This window comes from Pelobates fuscus, chromosome 2 (genome assembly GCF_036172605.1).
Source record: "Pelobates fuscus isolate aPelFus1 chromosome 2, aPelFus1.pri, whole genome shotgun sequence".
In the NCBI taxonomy this organism is placed as follows: Eukaryota; Metazoa; Chordata; class Amphibia; order Anura; family Pelobatidae; genus Pelobates; species Pelobates fuscus.
Window position 1 is genome coordinate 448117520 of NC_086318.1, and position 14991 is coordinate 448132510.

General features: G+C 43.2%; 1 protein-coding gene across 3 annotated transcripts in view; it reads right to left on the reverse strand.

The window, feature by feature from the left end:
* Positions 1-14991, reverse strand: part of CRIP3 (cysteine rich protein 3) — a 56522-nt gene that overhangs the window by 23320 nt on the left and 18211 nt on the right. The window lies entirely within an intron of this gene.

A 14991-nucleotide genomic window follows, 5' to 3' on the forward strand; every position in this document is an offset into this window, starting at 1 on the left:
CCACGATCTTATCCAATACCTACTTCCAGCAGGTAATGGACTTCGCAACGGATAAGCCGAAGCTAAGAGATTTCCCCAATGCTCTGTTGAGTGTAGGAGGAAATGCCCTTCATGTTATTGGCAATACCTGGTTAAAGTTTAAAATAGGTAACAAAACCTTTAGACACCCGGTGATAGTGGTAGATCTCCCCTATAACCGACTAATTCTGGGTATAGATATACTCAGAAGACTTAACACAATTATTGACTGTGTGAATGGAATTGTATGGTCGCAAGCTAAGGTTCCTATAACCTATGAGAAATCACATGTACAATCTGATCGTAACTGCCATGTGATAGAAGAAAGACCTGACTCGATTGAGGTACATTTTAGGAATAGTCAGTCACCTGACGTGACTATCCTGCAGGTGAATGACGCAATCGCACCTGTAGATGAGCATTCCGTAAGAATTGCTCCAGAGAGGATCCAGAATGTCTCTCTGGAAGGTGATGTTTTAACCATTTCTCTCCACAGGGACTATGTTGAATCTGTAGATCTGGCAGGTCATGCTCAATTCCTTGCCAGAATTGAAAGGGTTAATAACAACTTATTCTTTCCTATTCAGATAAATGACTTAGGAAGAAATAGGAATGCAAAGCTGGACTTAGAGTGAGAAAGCTATATTAGCAGAAGTCTGTTAAAGCAGATCGCTAATCCTAAAATGATCAGGTACGCTTCCCCACATGACAGGTGGATCCAGAACCTGGATGGCGAATCAGAGAGTCACAATGTGATAGCAAAATGTTTACTATTTCCAATCGGAAATAAGACAGTTAAACATTTATTCCTAGTGATAGACGAACCTCGCTATCAGGTTTACGTTGGCAATGATGTCATACATCGCTTTGCCATACACCTTGACCTGATTAATTCCAACTTGTGGACAAGGTTAAAAGGCAATCCTTGTGGATACCTTCACGAGGAAACCGCCCTGAAATCAGGACAAATACTCCCATATGCGGTAAGTATCCAAGTACCTGATGACATAACCATTCCACAAGGGGCAAGTACCTCTACAGGTCAAGGAGGGTCAGAGATTAGAAAACTCTGATGCCCTAATCTGTTTATCCAACAGGATACAACAATTAGGGATGGTGGTAACACATACACCAATGGTAAGTATTGGTAAGAATCCCACCTGTCAACAATGTTACACCCAATAGTGTTACTTTACCAAAAGGAACATTATTAGGTCTGGCATTGGATGCTGAGTACTATACATTTGGTTTCCAAAACCAAATTATAGGCCTCATCCCTGAAGACTACTTAACTGAGGACGAAATTGTCGATCAAATATTCCATTCCTCCCCAGAAGGATTATTCACTATCCTATCTGTGTACCCCTTGAACGTCGAAGACGGCTCCTGTAAGATCGAAGAAGCATCAATCACCTTCGATCATCCGCTCAATGAGCAGGAATCACGAGAGTATCAACACCGAACTCACCTAACTTCTAGGCTTGAAGAATATGAGATAGGCCAGCCTGAAATCTTTCCAGGATTTCAGGAAAGGCTAGAAGAGCAAATATCTTTAGCTGACGGTTGCTCCAACGATGCTGAGCGGCAACAGCTAAAGGAAATCCTTTTGGAAGTCCAAGATATTTTTGCCAAAGATTCCTACGACTGTGGGTTAACTAACTTCCACGTAGCCAGAATACAAACTGATCCAAATTTACCACCTGTATTTATCAAACAATATAGACTCCCATTGGCATCATATGATGGTCTACAAGACATCATTCAGAATTTAAAGGAAAGGGGCATTATACATCCGGTGCACAGTTCGTATAATAATCCGATCTTGGGGATTCTGAAACCTAATGGACAATGGCGTTTATCCGCTGACTTACGACAGCTAAATAAACACGTCTATATGTCTGGTTGGCCAGTGCCATACATGGACCAATGTTTGGTACAAATGCAGGGATCCAAAATATTCACTGCCATTGACTGTGCGCAGGGATATTGGACTGTACCAGTCCATAATGAAGACCAATACAAATTGGCCTTCACATTTGGAAAGCAGCAGTATACCTGGACCCGTATGCCCTTCGGTTACATAAACTCTGGTCATGAATTCGCTGTGTTCATGCATAAAGCTATGCCTGACGCACTCGAGAGAGGAACGTTATCATATGTCGACGATGTCTTGCTGAAAAGCACTTCCTTTGATAAGCATATCAGAGATTAGACATGTTCTCACTCAGTTAAGAGAGGCAGGGATTAAACGGTCTTTACAAAAGGCACAATGGTGTCGCACCCACAGGGCCGGCGCGTCCATAAGGCGGCACAGGCGGCCGCCTTAGGGCGCACCGGCTCTGGGGGCGCCAGATTTCAGTGACCGGCAGGAGGGAAGCGCTCCCTCCTGCCAGGTCACCTTCTGAATCCCCGGCGGGCGGCAGCGTTCTAATGAGAGGCTGCGAGGGAGCTCTAACCTGTCTGCTCTGCTCCCTCGCGCGCCGTGTGCTGATGCTGCGGGAGCCGGAATATGACGTCATATTCCGGCTCCCGGCATCAGCAGACAGCCCGCGAGGGAGCAGAGCAGACAGGTTAGAGCTCCCTCGCAGCCTCTCATTAGAACGCTGCCGCCCGCCGCACGGAAGCCCCACTGGACCCCAGGGACACATCCACACCAGCTCTCCAGGTAGGGAGGCTGGGTGGATATTAATATTTAATTGTGTGGTGTGTCTGAAAGTGTATGTGTGAGTGTGTGTGTGTGTGTGTGTGTGTGTGTGTCTGTGTCTGAAAGTGTATGTGTGAGTGTCTGTGTCTGAAAGTGTATGTGTGAGTGTGTGTGTGTGTCTGAAAGTGTGTGTGTCTGTGTATGAAAGTGTATGTGTGAGTGTGTGTTTGTCTAAATGTGTGTGTGTCTGTGTCTGTGTTTGTCTGTGAGTGTGTGTGTGTGTGTGTGTGTCTGTGAGTGTGTATGTGTCTGTGAGTGTGTGTATGTGTTTGTCTTTGTGTGTGTATGTTTTTCTGTGAGTGTGTGTCTGTATGTGTTTGTGAGTGTGTGTATGTGTGAGTGTGTGTATGTATGTGTTTGTGAGTGTGTGTATGTGTTTGTCTGTGAGTGTTTGTGTGTGTGTGTCTGTGTTTGTCTGTGAGTGTGTGTGTCTGTGTATGTGAGTGTGTGTATGTGTCTGTGAATGATTGTATGAATGTGTGTGTCTGTGTGTGTGTGTTTGTGAGTGTCTGTCAAATCAGTGAGAGTATGTTTGTGATTGAGTGTGTGTGTCAATGAATGAATGAGTGTGTGTCAGATCAGCGAGTCTGTGTCTGTCAGTGACGTCTGTGTGTTTGTCATTGAGTGTGTGTGGCTGTTAGTGTGTATACACCACTGAGTGTAGCGTGGCGGAGCGGAGCACAGTACAGGAGCTTCTGTTTCCTGTACCCGGCCAGACTGAGAGGAGGTGCTCACTGAGAGAGCACTCCCTGTCAGTCCAGCCAGGTACAGAAAACTGAAGCTCCTGTAGAGGGTCTGCTCCGCAACGCTACAAGACAGGTAGGAGGCACACCAGGAAGGGGAGTGTGACCGCTAAGAGAGTGGGGGGTGCACCAAGGGACAGAGAGGGGAGGGGAGAGAAAAACCAAGGGACAGGGAAAAGAGGGGGAGGGGAGAGGAACACTAAGGGACGGGGAAGAGGGAGGAGCTGGTTAGGAGGCACATAGGTGAAGATGTTAATTTTAGAGGGGGGGGGGGGGGGGGAGCGGAAAAATTCATCTTCGCCTATGTACCCAAAAATCCTTGCACCGGCCCTGCGCACCCATGTCAATTTCCTCGGACATGAGGTAACCTCTGAAGGATTAAATCCCCAGAGGAAGAAGGTTGAAGCCGTAATTAGGGCTAAAACACCTTCAAACATCAGGGAATTAAGATCGTTACTAACTACTCCCGTAAGTTTATAGATAACTATGCAGAAATAACGAAACCACTCTTACATCTGCTTAAAAAGGAACTGGGGGGGGAGCCTCAGGACCAAGCGGTAAGTGAACTTAGGAGGAAGCTCACTCAGGCACCCTGTTTAGCATACCCAGAGGGGGGTAAACCCTTCTATCTGGAGACAGGATATACCAATTTAAGCATCAGTGCTGTTCTGTATCAGAAGCAGGACAGTTTAAACAAAGTTATTGCATATGCTAGCAAGACTTTGTCACTTGTTGAAGTTAAATTCAACACGTGTGAGAAGGCGTTATTGTCGACTGTCTGGGCACTACAACATTTTCGTAGCTATATCCAAGGTGAGAAAATAATTGTAGAAACAGCTCACCAACCTCTACAGTATCTGCAGAGTGAAAGAATTAGAGACGGTAATCTCTCTAACAGTCGAATTACTGCATGGACTCTATCCTTACAGGGATGGCCGTTAGAAGTCAGTTATAAACACAATAAGAGAAGCCCAGTTGCCCAAGGTTTAGCAGAATTACATGACTGTACTGCTCCATCTCTGGATGATAATGACACCGGAGATGACTTCCTTGAAGAGCAATTGCTATCCCCTTATAAAGTTTATGACGAGGAATACTGTCGACCACTACCATGGGTATACATTGATGGTTGTTCATATCACCACGTCGCTGGTGCTGAACGGAAGTTAGTTGCAGGTATTGGAATCGCCTGGATAGGTGATTATCCCAATGTATCTATAGGATACAATATTGGTCCCAAAAGCAGTCAGATAGCCGAACTCTGTGCAGTATATAAGACCATATTCTATTGCCATTTGGATGGTATCACAGAATTTGTTATCATAACTGATTCCAACTATGTTCGCAACAGTTTCGTTGAATATCTGCCTAGCTGGAAACGTAACCAAATGCTGAAAAGCAATAACAAACCTGTTAAACATGGGAAATTGTTTTGTAAAATCGATGAGTTGGTTAAGGAACATGGTTTAACCATATATTGGAAGAAAACCAAAGGCCATTCTAAAATAGAAGGTATTGACAAGGATGGTAATGACTTAGCCGATTCACTGGCAAAACAAGCAACCATCAATGGTGAAACCCTAAACATTGATGATCTTATGGGTTCAATTCATGTTGAAGCCATAACTAGATGACCATGCCAACTTAAATGTCGTGCAATGGAGTCAAAAAGCTCCTAGTGAGGACCTGATTACCCGTCAGAAGAAAGATCCTGTCGTAGGCATATTCCATAAACATATAGAAGACCCTACTGCCAATCCCATCACAGATGAGGATTGCAAAGATAATGAAGATTTACGAATCTTGATGAGATATAAAGTCCAATTTAGTATCATGGATGGGTTGCTGGTCAGAACTTCTAAACATGGTATTCAACAATGGGAAGTCCCAACTGTATACCGAGGGTTAATGCTCCAACACGCACATGATGCACCTACATCTGGGCATCGTGGTGATAAGATCACATATGAGATATTGCGTGATTATGCATATTGACCACACATGTTAAGAGATGTTAAGACATACTGTCAGGGATGCTTTATTTCTCCGCAATATCAACCCCATGGTCCAACCCATCGTGCACCACTTCAGAAGAGGTGGGTGTCATTACCCTGGGCTGATATTCAAATTGACTTTATAGGTCCTGTAACAAGATCTTCAAGAGGTAACAAATACATGTTAACCGTTACATGTATGTACACAAAGTGGATAGAGTGTTTGCCTTGTAAATAGAACACGATTACCGTGTGCGCCACTTTTTTTGATTAACCATGTCTTTTCCAGGTTCGGTCTGCCTCAAAGAATTGAGTCAGACAGAGGTAGTCATTTTACCAGCGAAGTAATGGCTAAGATGTGGAACATTCTAGGTGTTAAATGAAAGCTACATATTGCATACTGCGCTGCGTCTAGCGGGGGGGTATAACCAGTCTATCGTTAATATTCTGAAGAAGTATGTTAAGGAGTCTGGTAAAGACTGGGACATTAAATTGCTTCTAGTTTTAATGGCGATTAGAGCTACACCTAGCACTGCTACCAAATTGTCACCTTTAGAATTGATGACAGGAAGAAAGATGGTTTTACCACAGCATTTACTATATCGTACGTCAGATCATAACTTGATCAATGCTGCCACTACGCATCAGTATATCGAAGATTTGCGCAAGCATTTACAGCATGCATTTGCTTTTGCCCAAAAGAATCTAGAAAAAGCAGCGACAGGGGTTAAAACCTATTACAATTTAAAAACCACGAAAAAGGAATATGAGATAACAGATCAAGTCTATCTGTATAACTTTGCGCAAAATCAAGTCAAGGAAAATACATTTTTACCTTCTTGGAAAGGGCCATATGTCATCATTGACAAAATTTCCCCAGTAGCGTACAAGATAAAAATTCCTAAGGATTATGATTTTATTAAAAAGTGGGTTCACATTAACCAGTTGCGTGCTTGTCATCTCAATTAAGGATTATAGGTGTGGATTCAGATGCAGAAGGGTGAACGACTAACCTGGATGAATGCTTGATTCACGTGGTATCGTATGATGTGAAATATTGTGATGTGCCATAATGTCATGTACGTTCATGTCATTAACCTTTCCTTGCCATCCAATAACTACATTTTCTAAGCAGGTTACTAGCTTGTTTAACTGCTATAGGCAAATTGCTGAGAAGTCAGTAATAAATGTAGTGAGGGATGAAGTTATAAAAATAGAATTAGAGAGAATACATATATTGATGAATCGTAATAATGTGTTGTCCTAGGCCAAGTGATGTCACACTGTTATAAGTTTGCATGCTTAACAAACCTTGAATCATTAGTAGATAAGTCTGAAACGAGTTCCTGATCCGTGACTGTCGAAAGAGGATGTGGCGTGTTTCTGGATCGTACTGCTCCTGTGCCAAGAGCTATGGACCGACCCGATCGCAGAGATGGGACAATCCTCCGGCATCCTGATTCAGGGTTCATCTTGACAGAGAAGAGGATCCTTACCCGACGTATGTTCGTCAGCTTGGACCCAAAGATTTCCATTGAGAAGGCATACAACATTTCATCGATGTAGCTTCCTGTCACGGTAATATACCCCAACACGCAGGAATAGTTCAACAGTCACGAGACAAGAACAGAGTTCGTCTTACCGGACCTTAGAATGGCCGGACTAGGACGAGAGAAAGACAGAGTCAGAACAAGCCGAGGTCAAGGGAACTGAGAGACAGCGTAACGTAGAACAAGCCGAGGACTGGTACACAGAGAACAAAACAGCGGATAAGCAAGCAAGGATAAGGAGAGAGCGGAGTCAGGAACAAAGCCAAGGTCAAGCACCAAAAAACCAACTGAACGATACAAGCACTAAAGGGAACTGGACAGAAACCACGATAGGGCAAAGAGCAAGGGAAACAGGTGAGTATAAATACCCTAAAGGTTCACTTTGATTGGCCCCTGTCATATCCACGCCCCCAAAACGTGAGTGTATGGGGAATGTGGCCTGACAGGGGCCAATGGGAGACTGATTCTAATTTAGTCTCCCACTGTCCCTTTAAGAGCGCGCCCGAGACGCGCGGCGCGCTCTTAGTGTCGGGCGGGACATGTGACCGCTTCTCGCGGTCACTGCCCGCCTGACTGATCCCATCGTCGGCTGAGCCGCGCGTGGCTCGTGCAGGAGCAGGACCGCGCGCGGCGAGAAGAGAGGACCCCGGCCGGCCCCTGGAGAGGGTAAGTACCGCTACACTTCCTGAGTTACAGACTTGGTACCAGATGCACCTCCAAAGAGCACAGGACCGTGTGCGAAACATCTTGGAGCAAGCCCGGAAACCATTTGTATCCAGTTCTATTTCGATGAGCAACCGACCCAAAAGGTTCCTCACCACTATAATTGTTGCATTAGTTTGTGCGACTGTCTGTGCAGTTGTCACAACTGGAATGTCTGCAGCAACTCTATTACTGTCCAAAAGCTGGATATGGAAATCTATGCGCTAAAGCAACACATTAACGATATTCATCAGGTGATAAACCAGCAAAGAACACTTCTCCAAGACGTGTTAACTATTGTGCAAGACACAGTTGTTACAACAAATTTGCATTCGGAGTTAATTGCCAAATCCACTGAGTTGCACCAAAGTCATGACTTATTTAAGCGTGAACTTCTATTTCTGCATGACCCAATATTGTTCCACACACCTGCTTTTCTTGACGAAGTGCAAACTGGAATGATCGAATTGGCAGGGGGACGCATACCTCTGTATTTTGTATCCAAGGATATTGTTTGTGCGATGCTTGCCAATGTGGATAGAGAAACAATTGAGCCTATGCAATTAAATCTGGCCTTTGAGATGGGGAGCGCTATACCTCCCTTAATTGACTCGGAACGTATGGAGATTTGCTTTTTATTGGCCATACCATATGTAACTCCCAAAAACATTTTTCAAATGAAAACAATTTACAACGTCGGTACATGGAAGGAAAATATCCATGTAAAAGTCCAAACCCCAGATGTTTTGGCTTTTCAACCGTGGGTACCAGATTGGTATTCAATACCCATTTTGAATGACTGTGAAAAATTCAAAGACAATAATTTCCAATGTGATGGAAAACCTTTTGTGTACGATTCTACCAATGCTTTGTATGGGATAGAGTACCTTAAACATGGCTCTGAAACATGTCAAGTGACTATGTCAAAAACCGACAGTAATGAGTTAGTACATGCTATCTTAGTAAGATAAATGGTTGGTAAGCACGTGTCGGGGAAAGTCTATGTGACCAGCGAAAAGAAATCCACCTGAAAACAGGTGAGAACCCGGGTGTACGTCATCAGCAGAGTGGAGAGGTCTGGCTGCAACATTCATTATATATTAAAGGGATATTCAAGCCCAGAACTAGACAAGGGGGGGGGGGGGGGGGAGCAGGTTCCAGTGTCAAAAAGATTAATGAGAAGATACGGACATTGACCAGACATGGGCAGTAAAAGAAAGGCTGAAGGACACCAAGGCTTTAAAGAACCACCAATAAAACGTGTGTGTATGTTACCGATTTAGTTTACTAAACTTACCTTGATTCCAGTAATGTTATATGCAAAGTATCCGGTGTACATTCAGTTATTGAATCGGTTTTACTCAGCAGCTTCTAGCGACTGTCTGTGCATCAGCCAGTATAAGGCGTGGAAACTGCGCGGATTCTCAAAAACACACTGCTTATATTAGTCTTCAGACCTCCAAACTGTGGGGATATTTATGGGATAATAATAGTAAACAGTTGAGAATTGCCCACTATTTCAATTCTCAGATCCCAAAGATCGTTATTGTGTAAGTGAAATGTATTCCATATAAATAAAATCACAATTTGTTATAAAAATAGATACAATTTATTGTGACATTTTAAATAATAATAATAATAATAATAATAATAATAATAATAATAAGTAACATGCGTGACAATAATCAATGAATATTCAGTATAACATAGTATGCAATACAGTATGGTAATGTAAAAAACATCTCCCAATTGCTAACACAGTCTTAATTGTCAAGAAGATTTATGACGGTAGTTCACAGAAAGAAAGTGGAAGTTTCACACAGAGAAACTTTCAGCAAATAGCCATAAAAACTTTAGCTGACAGTTAGAATAACCCTTTTGTGATGAGACCAATCTCGCCCCATTGCATTGGAGGAGCCCGGTTGCCCGCCTGCTGCCTTTGGATTATGGACCGGCAGTTAAAGGGTTCATTTTACTGTGCAGAAGGATTTATTTCTCCCTTTCTGCACAGCCGTTCAGTAGATTCTATCTACCGAACAAGCCGTTTTTCAGCCTCCCCAGAGCCGCGGGAAGCCGGCCGGCGCGGTTAATGGGCCACCCAGAAGCTGGAGTGTGCCTTCCATTTACCTCCCTGAAGCTGCGGTTAACCGCAGCTTAATTGATTGTTACTGGGTGGCCGCGGTTACACTTAGCGGCCACTAGATGGCGGTGTTCTGGAGCTCCCCGGGCAGCCAGCGCTTTTCTGCCCGGCTTTCATGCACGTGTGGTCTGAGTGCCATTCAGCTAATAATGTGCACTCAGACCTGAGCTATCTGGGGATATATTACATGTCTGTGTTTTATGTACAAAATGTGTCTTTATGTATTTTAAAGTGATAGTCTGTCTTTGTGTCCCCACGTGTGTAATGGAGTTTTTCCTTTGTCCTGGGAGATAATTGAATTACTTATCCAGGGCAGAGGGGAGGAAGCCAGGATGCATTGTGGGGATGTTTTACTTCTGTATGTCTGTAATTGGTACTTGTCTGTCCATTGTTACAGTCTCCCATTTGGTCCCCTAGGGGAGTGTCCACCAGGTAGGAGACCTGCATAAATACAGGGGCAGGTAGCCCTCAATAAACAGACCACTGCTTGACCCTCAACACGGAGCCTTGTCTCGTCTTTGGGGGGATTCACTGTATGCTGATAGGGACTGACTGCCAGGAGTGTAAGCCGCTTGGGAGCTTTTCCTGTTCGTCTGCTAGCAGCTATTCGTGAGGTTCCAGTTCGGTAGTTTGGAGTGCTACCTTATTCCCTTGTATGCAGTTCGGGAGTTTGGTGCATTCACTTATATCCAATTCGTGAGTTTTGGTGATTTTACAGTAGCTGTGCCTGTCTGTGAAAAGGGGATTATTGCCTAAACGGATTTTAACCCCTTGTCTGCTGAAACGCTCCGTTACACCTTTCAATGCTGGCTAGACCTCCTAGTTAATTAAGATCTATTCTCATGTAATTTTAAATAAAATAACATTTAAACCAGTTCATTAGTCACTTCCTGGAACCATCCAATAAGAGTAATCTACCATGTTCTATAAGCAGAATTTTAACTTGCCTAAACAGATATTTTATCTTATTTTAGAGCAAATCAATACACCTGGATAAATATCACGATATGCTAACATGTGATATGTCACATAAATACATAATTAATCTTTTCTATCTGCAGAATAGAATGCTTAATTATGTACTTCTTATTTAACTAGGATTTCTAAATATCGAAATCTGATCGTGATTTATCCAGTCATATATCATGCTATTAGAAATTTTTTATTAATTTAGATTAATTAAATGAAGCCAGTATAATTACTAGTTGAGTAGATATTTTCATCAGATTAGTAGGTATTCTCAGGAATTTGAATGTCATGGGTCTCTTTCTCTGTCTCCTGACTTAGCCTGCTTCCAACTCTTTGCCCCCGACTGCTTTGCTTACTCCTTTGCTTTCTCTGCATACCTCTCTCTTCCCTTTGTCTTAACTTTTTAAAGGAAAAATTCACTAGGTGATAGACCAATAGAAACACTGGGGGTATGGTTACCTTCCAGATAACAATTTAAATATTTGGTCTATAGAGGGCAGTCTCGTCCCACTAAACATACCTATCCAGGAAAGAGTTAACTTTTCCTGGGGGCTATTTTGACGTCATTTACCTTATCTTTATGGTTGTCTATAACTTAAGTTTACTGTCAGTTCAAAGAGTTTCTTTAAGTTTTGTCCAGACTATGTGTCTGGCAAATTCTGCTATAATTTCTAATATGACCGTTATAACTAAATATGACCCCTAAACTTACAATGGGACATTATACATTATCAAAAGTAAAATTAAATTATTTAATCTTCTCTGTCACAAATGTCTGGGTTTTAGAATTAATTATATTCCATTAGCATTTAGCCAACAGTCTGTCCATCCCCATTTCTTATCACTTGATTTGTATATACAAACATTCCTTAAATCTGGCAAAGTGGTTAGTTACAGAAAGGATAGAAATCTTGTGTCTTTTGTTAACGTGAAAATAACAAAATGGAGTCTGCTCTGTTTAGAGTGACTCAGAATATACACTTTTAATTTCTATCATAGCACAAAATGTCTGCCGATATAAATACCCTGACAAAACGCTCACTATCAGGGGCACCATCTTCAAATCCCACCACATGAGCAGAGACATAACCCATTGGTATGAGAGGCGGGAGGTGAAACTCCTAAATATCTGGATAACAGGGCTTGTAGGCAGCGTTGCAAGCTTGGCTTCAAAGGAATATTAGGTCAGTGTGAGCTTTAAACAGAAATGTCGGCAGGGATGGTAGCATAGCACCATAACCACTTCAATAAACAGAGACAACTATGTGCCTAGGCTGCCCGTCACAGAAATATCTGAAGAGGTAGTGCACCGTTCTTCCAGGGGGTTACTGGTTACTCAAGTCCCTATGACCACATCTGCTTTTAGATGTGGTTATGGTGCAAGCAATCTGTGTGTGTAGGTGTTACAGCTTGAAACGCGGTCTATAGAGGGAGATCTGCCATTTTGTTACTTGGTCAGCCCAGGATTTTATTTCAGACTGACTAATGTGAATCCTGTGCAAAAATGACATCTGATATCAGCACACGCAGATATACAGGCAGCTACCAAAGACACCAATCCGCCGAAACGGAAACCATACGAATGCCGTAAACAGCCGAATAGGAAAACCATACGAATAGGTTTACACTCCTTGCAGTCGAACTGGAACAGCATACAATAAATCCCCCCAAGAACGAGACAAGGCTCTGTTTTGAGGGTCAAGCAGGAACAGACAGAGCTGTGGGTTTATTGTTCTTATATACACACATTCTTACACATTAATACCACCCACAGGGTTTTGGAAAACAACCAATAAAAACGTACAAAACACTCAGACACTCCCACACAAAATCCTCCCCTCTGCCTGTGATACAATTACCTTACACAATGGGTAATGTAATTATCACAGGCAGAGAAATACAGTTTTTGCACATTATTCATAATTTTAAAAGTATGCATCACATTCACATAAATACAAACATATTCCAAATACAAACATACGTCAAATACATACAAATTGGTCCAGTGGTTCAAAAGATAGATCGTAGTCCTTTGTGACCAAATGAAGCATGGCTTTTCTGCCCAAAACCAGTTCCACAGAGTCTTCTATCCTGGAGATAATTGGGAAGTAATCCAATTATCTCCAAGGACAGAGGTAAAACTCCATTGAACACATGGCAGCAAAAGACAATAAAATACATAAAAATATATAACTGTGCAGCTATTGCATAAAACAGGTACATTCAACATATCCCCAGATAGCTTAGATCTGAGCGCACATTATTACTGAATGGCGCTTATTACAAACTGCCATTTGTATCTGGCCCTTTAAATGACAAATTGCCCTGCTTCCCTGGTTTGTGGAGAAGCCTATTTGCCAGCCTCCTTCCTCATGACTATGGCCCCTGGGAGATTATGCCCCTGAAAACGTATGGACTTTTATTGGGTGTGTATGTCCCTTTAAGAACCGTCTGGGGACATATTGTGACTTTGTTGAACAATGCCCCTTTAAGACGGTGTCCCAAACCTTTAATATACTGTGTTCCTGGCTTTCTCCCACTTGGTTCAGTAAATGGGGCTTACTGAACCAAGTACCACACAGGCGGACCACCCAGAAGTGGAAGTGTGCAGGCAATTTACCTCCCAGGCTGTGAGGTTACTGCAGGTTAATTGCCGAGCGCTGCGTGACTGCCGTTCGACAAACGAACACGTGGCGGCGGCCATCTTTGTTCATTCGAACGAGGTCAGCGGTATGTGTAGCCAAATACATGGAACTAAAATCGGCTACACATTTCCGCGAACACCGCTGACCCTTACCTTCTCCTACACTGAACTTTCAGCTGCAGAGACCAAGTCCCGTTCAAAGATTTTCTGCATGAAATTGACCGACCACACAGCCCAAATCTATGGAACTGTTTTGGGCAGGAAAATGTCAGCAGGACTTCCGTCTAACTTTTGATCTACTGGATGGATCTGTGTGATTTTTGGTTTTGTATATATTTAAAGGTTGCTGATTCTAAATATTCATAAAAGAAGGTTCTTTTGGTGCCAATAAAACAGAATGACTTGACCCTCTAACTTGCAGCCTTGACACGTTTGTAGGGGCCAGCTATAATCACTACAGGGATTGCTATGCTCTTCATACTCCCTTAGCTACTGAGCTCTTGTAAGAGCTCTTGTTCCTGATCCTGCTTCGCTCTACAGAAGGAAGAGGTTCACCTACTGGAACCTGGAGCCTGGTCGTAGGTCCAGGGCGCAGAGCAGACGGCGAGATATCAGCCCAGTAGCGGTGGTTCGTGGAGTCTGCAGTACTTATGGTGGCTACGCAGTAGTTATGTGTCTACGGTGCTGATGGTCCTTTGGTGAGCGCTAGGAGCATCCTTTCTACGGTCCAACTTCCAGCCAGCCTGGAGGCAACCGTAACAGCGCTCAGATCACACACATACAGTTCAATTGCCATGGAGCCAAAGTCTTTCGTTATACAAATGGGCTCCATGGCATAGCTATCTTGGGTATCACCGCTCAAACAGGGCAAGCACCGAATGACCCGGCTTTCATGTCTTTGCAGTGGAAAAATCAAGCGTTTCAACATGGGACCAAAGCCTAAAGGCAGCAGGCGGGCAACCAGGCTCCTCCAATGCACAGTGGCGAGATTGGTCTCGTCACAATGCTATATTCAGTGAGTGAGTATCCAAGTATTGTTATAAAAAGGTGTCACTCACATTTACCAGAGCTAACTCAGAGCTCAGCTGTTAGTAAGCGTGGACGGAACAATTCCCATCTAGGGATATATGTGGAGGTTGGCGTCTTTGGTTGTCTCAGGTAAAGTGCAATATGCAGGTCATATATAAAAAGATATGGAGAGATAATCTAAATAGTGAAGCAAGTACTAGTAGATGTATTAAATAAAAAAAAGTAATGTACTCAGATTTACTAGAGCAGAACTCCTCCTTTCTTTCTATAGTTTAACACTCACAAGGTTGGGAATCCTTGTACTGGTTACCGCTGCCCATCCCAAGCTTATTACTACAGTGAGCGCCTATCCCCCTCTTTACATGGCAACTCTGATTGTCGTCATTTTTCAGCTTTACATATTTCTGTCTCTACAATGGAGGTGACAGGGATATGCCATTCACTTCCCTTGTCTCAGGCACACCAAGAGGACGTGAGAGCCAGGAGACTATACTGTAA